The sequence below is a fragment of the Notamacropus eugenii genome, chromosome 4 (genome assembly GCF_028372415.1).
Source record: "Notamacropus eugenii isolate mMacEug1 chromosome 4, mMacEug1.pri_v2, whole genome shotgun sequence".
Classification (NCBI taxonomy): Eukaryota; Metazoa; Chordata; class Mammalia; order Diprotodontia; family Macropodidae; genus Notamacropus; species Notamacropus eugenii.
The window spans coordinates 320,960,478-320,969,859 of record NC_092875.1 but is presented as its reverse complement, the minus strand read 5'-3'; the positions used below and the strand labels follow the sequence as shown (position 1 = coordinate 320,969,859).

Here is a 9,382-nt window from a genome sequence, read left to right as displayed (position 1 = left end):
AGTAAATATTTTTTCAACCTTGAAGTGTTTTTTAAAGTACCCTTTGAATTTGCTAATGTAGAGCTTTCCCCCCTTTAAATAGCAATCCTTGTTTTCTGATGAACATTTTCTGCATTGGCAATTCTGCACTGATTTATATTACCCCTTCTAGTACATTTCTAGAACATTTGTGACCTCCAGAATCAAGGAGGGAAATGAGCTTTCTTCCTGGCAGGGAAAAAGAAGTACATTCTTAAATAACAAAATTGTCTTTATTTGGTATAGTTCTTTAAAGACTAATTGGATCATAAAAAATGATTATTTCTCTGTAAAAAATTCCTGTATGGTGCATTTATACTTCACATAGGGAGATATTCCTACTTTTCTCTTCTTTCAAACAGTAGTTTTTGTTTTTGTTTTACAATAAGTTCAGAATCAAAGGAAACAAAAATGTCAAGCAAAAAACTGAGATGAAATCGAGCTTAAACCTGCCCTCTGACCTTCCTTAATTCTGTCTTGGGATTTTCAGATGCTGCTTATTAGTGTGGCATCTTCACAATCAAAGTTTTTATAATGATGTATATTCTAAAGAACGATGCCATTCATCTTTCCATACTGGATCTCTCATGTTTATCAGGAAATCCTGGGGTCACTGACCCTTGCTAGTTTGTGCTGGATTTTGCAATACTCCATGTTTTTTTGAGAATTAAAGTTACCCTACTGAAACTAGGTTACTAAAACTTAAAATAAACCATTAAGATTTATTGCAGCTTTTGTTTATTCTGATTCTGAGGGCCAGGAGAAACAAAGACAGAGCCATCCTGGGTGGAAGCTACCAATTCTTTCATGGTCCTCTGAGGCAGTCCTGCTGGCAGTTTTAGGATATTGGCTCTGTGTGGGTAAATAGGGATTAGCAGGAAATTATGGATTATTTAAATATATATATTTATGTGTGTAGATACATGTAAGTATACACATACACATATGTGCATTTATTTTTATTTTCAGAGTATAGGAAGAATTGTATTCAGCAGAAACATCTTTATGTTTCAGACTAAGATGATGATGAAAAATTATCAGCTATGAGGGTAACTTAAAAGGTATCTATGACCTATGTATTCCCTGCCAAACATTTGTCTCATGCCAATCAGTTGATCAATCAACAACCTTTTATTAATTGGTCACTATGCCAGATTCTGTTCTAGAGGCTAATGGTACAAGGACAAAAATGAAGCAGCCTCGGTCCTAAAGGATCTCATTCTATTTGAGAAACCCCGTGTGTGTATGTGGGTTCATACAAAATGAATACAAAGTAATTTTTTTAGGGGTAAAGGCACCAGCAGCTGTGAGGATGAGACTATAGCTACTGACTATCTCCATTATGACATGAAACAAAGCTTAAAATTGTTCTTCACAATTTTTGCCATTTCAGCTGTGCTTTTTTGACAGAAGCTCAAACCACTGCTGCTTTCTGGATGCATAATTTGGTATTTTATGTGCCACATTGGTGTGTTTGGTTTTATTGAATGGCATTTGATAGTTTTTAAAACTTTAATCCAATCCAATAAGCGTTTATCAAGTGATTGCAATGTGCTAGATATTAGGGACATAGAAAAAAATGGCAAGTTCCTTCTCATCTTGACAACTTTTTTTTTTTTTTTACTTAAGAAGTTTTCAATTTTTCCCCTAACTTTTGCTTAATACCTAGGGGTATTTTGATGCAATCTCATGTGGCCAATCTTCCCAAACTATCCTAAGTTCAAAATACTCTGAGGGTCTGTGTTTAATCAAAGTCATAGTTCATGAGCACTTATCAATGTCTCCTTTTATTAGCCAGAAGAAACAATTACTTTGAAGAAAATACATGCAGTAATATAGCATAGTAAGAAAAATGTTGCTAGAACATTCTCTCCTTGTAATTCTGGGATACATTGTTTCACAAATACCATTGAAGAAGGCATGCATAGGAAAAGTCTTGAGTGACCTCAAGTGAGTATCATAGCAACCATCTTCATGATTACTTTTCTGATACATTATTCAACCACGTTGAATGTGATGTTTTTCAGCTGGTTTTGTTCTTCTGTGTTGGTGAAAGTGCCAACAAGGTAAACAAAAGGGTATACAATATATCCTGAGAGTTTTCCTTTCGGGTTTGGCAGGCTCCTAGTTTTGTGCCATTTCCTAACCAGTAATCTTCAGCACAAGAACTACCCAGTCCCCACCATGAGTCCAAGGCAGATGTGAAATCTACAGGGTCTTAAGGCAGCCTGCCCCAGAGTTTGAGTCAGCATGAAAGTGAAGCTGATTAGTCCACAGTCACTTCAGGGAGTCAGTGATTGTTGTTTGTCCCTCATTTTTGAAGAGGATTAATGACATGATGGAGTAAGATCTTGATACCAGTATGAATTGGATTTAAGCAACACAGAGTTGTATAAAGTCATCAGCCTCACTCTCTCTTCTAGAGTCACTGAAGTCTAGTGGCAAGACAAAATTCAAGATGACCAGAGTGGTCCGGGATGCTTGGATGACCTTGGCATGTTTACTTCAGCCACCTTCATGGCCATTGGAACAAATTTTGTTCATCTGCCCATTCTGCTGGGGGGATGTTTTCACATGCTTAAGGTAGAGCTATCCCCCTAACTCACCAACTGTTTTGTAGTCTCTCAGTTACCCTTTTACTGGGTGTATAGCCAAGGTAAGGGTGTATCACCACAGCACTAGTGGTGACTATGAATATATCAGCATGGTTCTCAATCTCCAAGTATAAAAGACTTTCCATATAGAAGGCAGAAGAAAAACATTTATTTAAACCAGAAAGCCAAATCCCAGAACCAGAAAGCAAAATCCATCAAGGTGACCAAGAAATTAATAAACATTATCACAGCAGGGGGCAAAGCCATTCTCAAACCTCCCCTCACCCACGGCCTTCTCACTATCAACTGTCTCAATGTGTCAGTTGGCCTCTGTTCTATCCCCTCTGACCTGACCCCACTCACTTCCTCCTGGTTCTGCTGCACCCTTTCTATTCCATCTCTTCAGCAAGCTCCTCCCACCACATGTGACCCAGGCTTCCAGGCGATTTAAGCGGATCATATGGGCTGCTTAAAAATTACATTTAAATTACTATTACACTGGGGTGTGCCTACTGCACATGCTACACCTTTTTGGAGCCACAGATGAGAGGTGAGTGGTAGGTGGATATCAAAGCTAAATGAGGAGGCCTGAAAAGATAAAAAGATAAAAGGCAAGCTCTCACACTAAGTATGTATAACCTCTTCAATCAGTGGTATTGTTAAGGGAATAGATTTTTCCTAGACTGTCCTTCAGAAGCTCCCTTGAAATGTTCTTAGCCAATCTCCTAGGGATTTATGTTGTTTTTGGCCCTCAAAAATCTTCTGAAATAATTTTAAATTCCTGAAAGAAACCTGAAATGCTCTCTGCATATCTTTAGAATTTTAGTGCTGAGTCAAAACTAATTTGACTGCAGGCATGTCAACAAGTTCCTTAGATCATCCTGACCTGAATTTTTAGTCAGAGGACCTTAGTAACCACAGAAAGCCACTTGAGTGTCAGTAGGATTAACTGGACAGAACACTGGATAGTGGACCTGAGTTAAACAAGTACTAGTTTTGTGATCTTGGCCAGGTCATTTTATCCTATTTGAGCATCAGCTTCCTCATTTAGTAGTATTTATTGTAAAGAGAAAAATGCTTTGTAAATCTCAACAATTTAAGAGTTGCAACAAAATAAGAGTTATCAGTATTAATGATGATGATAATCATTCGAAGCTTGAAATACAAACCTTTGAGGCTTTTATTGTTGTTCAGTAGTGTCCGACTCTTCATGAACCCGTATGGGATTTTCTTGGCAAAGATACTGGAGTGGTTTGCTTTTTCCTTCTCTAGGGAATCTAGTGGATCCATTTTGTCAGGCAATCAGAGGTTAAGTGACTTGCCCTGGGTCACATAACTAGAAAGTGTCTGAGGCTGGATTTGAACTCAGTTCTTCCTTTAGGGGTGGGGAATCTGTGATCTCTAGGCCCAGCACTCTATCCATTGAGCCACCAGCTTCCTCCTTATGCCTTTTATTGCTTAGTAGCTTGAAGTGCCCACAGCGGCAAAAAATGCTATCAGTGAACTACCTTGCTGACTTTCATTTTTCCCTACAGTCTACATCTTAGCTTCATATTTCAGTATACAAAGTGTCCCAAAAATCTTAGTGCTGTATTAAATTGCTTTAAAGCTTAAACACCTTAAAACAGCACTAAGACTTTTGGGAAACCCTGCAAAATATCATTAGGAGGTCATTTTCAAGCAAACAACTAATGCTGCCAGAGATTCTATTTGTAAAAATGTAAGTTTAAGTGTATATTTCAAAGATTTCCTTTAAAAGCAATTTTAATTTATCAATATTAAAACTGCTTACAGCAAGAAGATGAAAAAGTAAAGCTCATTCTGAGAGAATATACAGTCATGTAGAAATGAAGCCTAAGCATGCAAAAAAACCAAAACCCTCAGTTAATAAGGGTCAAATAGGGATAATGAAATAGATCTTGAGCTACATACACTGGATCTGACAATCGGTTAAATAGCACCTAGGGACTAAAAATTCACAGACTTGGCCCTCTTTGATCCCCAAATATTTGGCATTGCATGTATTTTCCACATTCTTAATAAACCATTGATTTAAGAACTGCCTAGTACCCTTAAATAATAAAAATATCTTACATTCATATAGTCCTTTACAATTTATAAAGTGAACTTAATTAAATAATTTCATTTCTAGGGGCCAGAGTTTCCTCTTCTATAAAATAAAGATTTAGAAGAGTTTTAGTTCAATAAGCATTTAGACTCAGCTAATCAATCAGTCATCAAATACTTATTAAGCCACTACTATGTGCCAGACACTTTGCTACTAGATGACCAGACAACTGGATAGAATGATAGAAAGTACAGTGGATAGAATGATGGGACTGGAGTCAAGAAGACCTGAGTTCAAATATGATCTCATGTGACCTGGGGAAAATCACTTACCATGTTTACCTTAATTATAAAATGGGGATAATAATAGCACTGACTTCCTTAGCACAGTGGCTAGCACATAGTAGGTGCTCCGTTAGATTATCTCATTTGGAAAAAAAAAAGCATTTCCATTATTCTAATCCAAAAGATATAAATCTATCAGTAATCACTTTTCTCCTTAACTTTTATTTGTTGTTACTCTGAACTTGATAAACAACAATAAACAAGAATATAGCAAGAATGAGAAAAAAGTTGTATATGAAACTATGAATTTCCATTTCTTACATTTTCTTAAAGAATTTAATAATTTCCCATTAGATTTTAAACTCCTTAAAAAGGCAGGAACTATCTTTGCCTCTTTTTGTATTCCCAGTGCTTAGCGCAGTGCCTGGCACATGGTTTATTGACTAAGGAGTCAGTTTCAAAGTTCTTTATTGTTATTTAAAAGATGTACAAAGAATAATGAAGAGTCAATATTTGTTTATCCTCACGGATAACAGGAAACAGCAGTTGGAAAATTTTAAAAGTCATTTACATTTGGTTTTAGAATGTATTATATTATTTTTAAATTAAGATAAGTACATAATTGGTACTTTGTTTAGCCAATATTCAGATTAGTTTGTACTCTCTTCTGAGCACCTGAGTAGTATAAGGAAATACAAGTAAAGCTGGGTCAGGATGAAAATTTTTTAAAAAATCCACTGTATGGATAATCATTGTGTTGCTCATGGCGGGGGGGAGTGGAGGAGGTGGGGGGGGGCGTCAGAATATCTTTAATGAGCAACTCAGAGGACATTAATAAGAATCCAAATTCTCATCTCAACAGTGACTGAGTGATGTAATTTGATATTAGTATTACAGGTAACAGATGGACCCTGAGGACTTTAGAGATCAAACATTTCTGTTGTAGCAGAACATGATAGCACATACTGCATAACTTGGAGCTTGTTACTTTTAAATCACTGACAGCTGGGACAGCAGAGGGTGTCTGCCAGGCCTTTTGGGTCGTGCAACTGGATCTCAAAAAGTAGGTTGGGACTGGAAAGATACAGAGGTGCTAACTAAAGTACGAAATGTATTCTGTATATATTCTATGAAGGAAGGACTGTTCAGTAATAGTGATTCAAAAAAGAAAGAAAAGCATATCAATGAAGCACTTAAGGAATGTCAGTCAGTCAATAACATTTATGGAGTGTCTACTATGTGCCAGATACACTGCTGAGTGTTAGAGATACAAAGAAAGGGAGGAAAATCCCCCAAACCCAGCCTTTGTTCCCAAGGAGTTCATAGAACAGGGGTGAGGAACCTGTGGCCTCGAGGCCACATGTGGCCCTCTAGGTGCTCAAGTGCAGCTCTTTGACTAAATCCAAACTTCACAGAACAAATCTTCTTAATAAAAGGATTTGTTCTGTAAAACTTGGAGTCAGTCAAAAGGCTGCACTTGAAGACACAGAGGGCCACATGTGGTCTTGAAGTTGCAGGTTCCCCACCCCTGTCATAGATTAATGGGGGAGATAACATGAAAACAACTTTGTACAAATAAGACATTTACTTGTTGTTGTTCAGTCATGTCCAGCTTTTCATGTCCCCATTTGGGGTTTTCTTGGCAAAGATACTGAGGTGGGTTGATATATCCTTCTCCTGCTTGTTTGACAGATGAAGAAACTGTTGCAAACAGGGTTAAGTGACTTGCCCAGGATCATGTAAGTATCTGAAGCTAGATTTGAACACAGGAAGATGAGTCTTCCTGATTTCAAGCCCAGTGCACTATTCACTGGGCCACCTAACAGCCCCACAAACAAGACATACACAGGATAAATTGAATATAATCAACACTAGTATTAAAAGATATCAGAACAGGCTTCTGTAGTAGGTAAGGTTTTGAATGGAACTTGAAGGAAGCCAGGAAAGCCAGGAGGTGGGGATGAGGTGGGGAGAACATTCCATGAATGGGGGACAACCAGTGAAATACCTGCAGCTGGGAGATGGGGCATCTTGTGTGAGGAACAGCAAGGAGACCAGTGTTATTGGATCACTGGGTAGGGTGGGAGGAGGGGCATACAGCATAAGAACAGTGGAAAGATGGAGGTAAGGGCAGAGTATTAAGGGCTCTGAATGCCAAAGAGATTTTATATTTTGATCCTCTAGGTGTTAGGGAGCCCATGGGGTTTATTGGGGTGGGGTGACATGATTAAGCTTTAAGAAGATTGCTTTGACAGCTGAGTGGAGAATGGACTGGAATGGGGAGAGACTTGGAGCAGGCAGACCCCCCCAGCAGGCCACTGCACTAGCCCAGGCATGAAGTGAATGAGGGTGTGCACCAGGATGGTGGCAGGGTCAGAGGAGAGAAGGGGGCATATATAGGAGTTTTATAGGAAGGCACAGAAAGTGTTTCAGAGAGAAACACAGACAAGCAGGCTAACTTTGAAACTAACATACTGAAAGTAATCTCTTCTTTAAAAAAAAAATCTCTAAACTGAGTCAAATTTACAAGAATACAAGTCATTACCCAGGTGATAAATGGTCAAAGGATATGAACAGGCAGTTTTGGGGGGAATAAATTAAGCAAAACTGATTCCCTTGCCCCAAACATTCCCAGTTCCCTGCCTTTGGGGAAGATATTTCCTCTCATGACCTTTCTTGAATTCCAACCCATGCTATAAAGCCCAGTTCAAATACCATATTTCATCACATAATTGTCATAGATTTTATGCCAAATTTTTTTGCAAAAAAGTGAAGTGTGTGTGGGAGGAGCCAAGATGGCAGAGTAGAAAGAAGCACATATGCCTAGCTCTTACCGCACAGCCCATAAAATACCTGTAAAGAAGAACTCTCAACAAATTCTAGAGTAGCAGAAGCCATAGAACAACAGAATGGAGGAGATTTCTCTCCCAGAGAGACCTGAAAGACTGACAGGACAGGTCTGTCAAACACTGGACGAGGAGCAGAGCCCAGCCCTGCCTTGGCCACATAGCACCGAGAGGAGCAGATCCGAGCAGGCTTCAGGGACAGAATCTCCAGCAGCAGCGCAGATCCCTCAACCCACAGGTGCAAAAGGTCAGTGAAAAGGTCTTCTCAGCTGGCTGAGAAGGGAGCAAGGTGTCCCCATAACTCCAGCCTCCTCAGGTGGCAGCAGTGGAGGCAGCAGCAGACAGGGGCTCCCAAAGCAGGTAATAGCCCACATCCATTGTTGAAGGTCTCATCAGAGAGCCCCTGAGGAAACTGAACCCTGTGTGGTGGCCCTGCCTTCACCTGAGCAGCTGAACTTAATCTCACACTGAATAGCAGCCCTGCCCTGGCCAAAAGCCCCTGAGATTAGGGAGCAGCTCATTTGAATCTGAGCCACCAAGTGCTCACTTGGCAGAACTGGAGGCCAGGAGGTTGTGGAGAGGAAACTCAGAAGTCAAGTAACTGGTTGGGAAAATGCCCAAAAAAGGGGAAAAAAATAAGACCATAGAAGGTTACTTTCTTGGGGAACAGGTGTCTCCCCCCATCCTTTCAGATGAGGAAGAACAAGGCATACTGTCAGAGGAAGTCAAGGGAACTTAAACTGGGCTCAGGCAATAGAATACCTTAAAAAACAAGCCAACAGCTTACTAAAGGAGAACCAAAAAAATGCTGAGGAAAATAACAGCTTTAAAAAGAGGCTAACTCAATTGGAAAAAGAGGTCCAAAAAGCCAAAGAAGAGAAGAAGGTTTTAAAAAGCAGAATTACCCAAATGGAGGAGAAGGTTCAAAAGCTCACAGAACAAAATAATTCATTGAAAGAGAGAACTGAGTCCAGGGAAATGAATGACTATGAGTTAAAAGTAAACAAAACCAAAAATTTGAAAAAATAGAAGATGAGGTGAAAGAACTCACTGGAAAAACAACTAACCTGGAAAACAGATCCAGGAGAAATAATTTAAAAATTATAGTACTACCTGAAAACCATGACCAAAAAAAGAGCCTAGACATTATCTTCCATGAAATTATCAAGGAAAACTGCCCTGATGTTCTAGAATCAGAGGGCAAAATGAATATTGAAAGAATTCACCAATCACCTCCTGAAAAAGACCTGAACAGAGAAACTCCTAGGAATATTGTGGCCAAATTTCAGAGTTCCCAGATCAAGGAGAAAATACTGCAAGCAGCTAGAAAGAAACAATTTGAGTACTGTGGAAATACAATCAGGATAACACAGGATCTGTCAGCTTCAACATTAAGGGATCAAAGGACTTGGAATGGGATATTTCAGAGGTCAAAGGAACTGAGATCGAAACCAAGAATCACCTACCCAGCAAATCTGAGTATAATACTTCAAGGGAATAAATGGTCATTCAGTGATATATATATATGACTTTCAGTCATCTTGTTGAGGAAAAGACCAGATCTGCATAGAA

At 39.1% G+C, this 9,382-nt stretch overlaps 1 long non-coding RNA gene across 2 annotated transcripts in view; it reads left to right on the top strand.

Annotated features, from left to right (window-relative positions):
* Positions 1-2,944: 2,944 nt before the first annotated feature.
* LOC140501463 (uncharacterized) overlaps positions 2,945-9,382 on the top strand; it is a 47,548-nt gene continuing 41,110 nt past the window's right edge. Inside the window, exons 1-2 of one of the 2 annotated variants that reach the window (XR_011966194.1) lie at positions 2,945-3,162; positions 6,657-6,703. This is a non-coding gene — a long non-coding RNA (uncharacterized lncRNA). The remainder of the gene's footprint in view (positions 3,163-6,656; positions 6,704-9,382) is intronic. The other variant, XR_011966193.1, reaches the window with a different exon arrangement.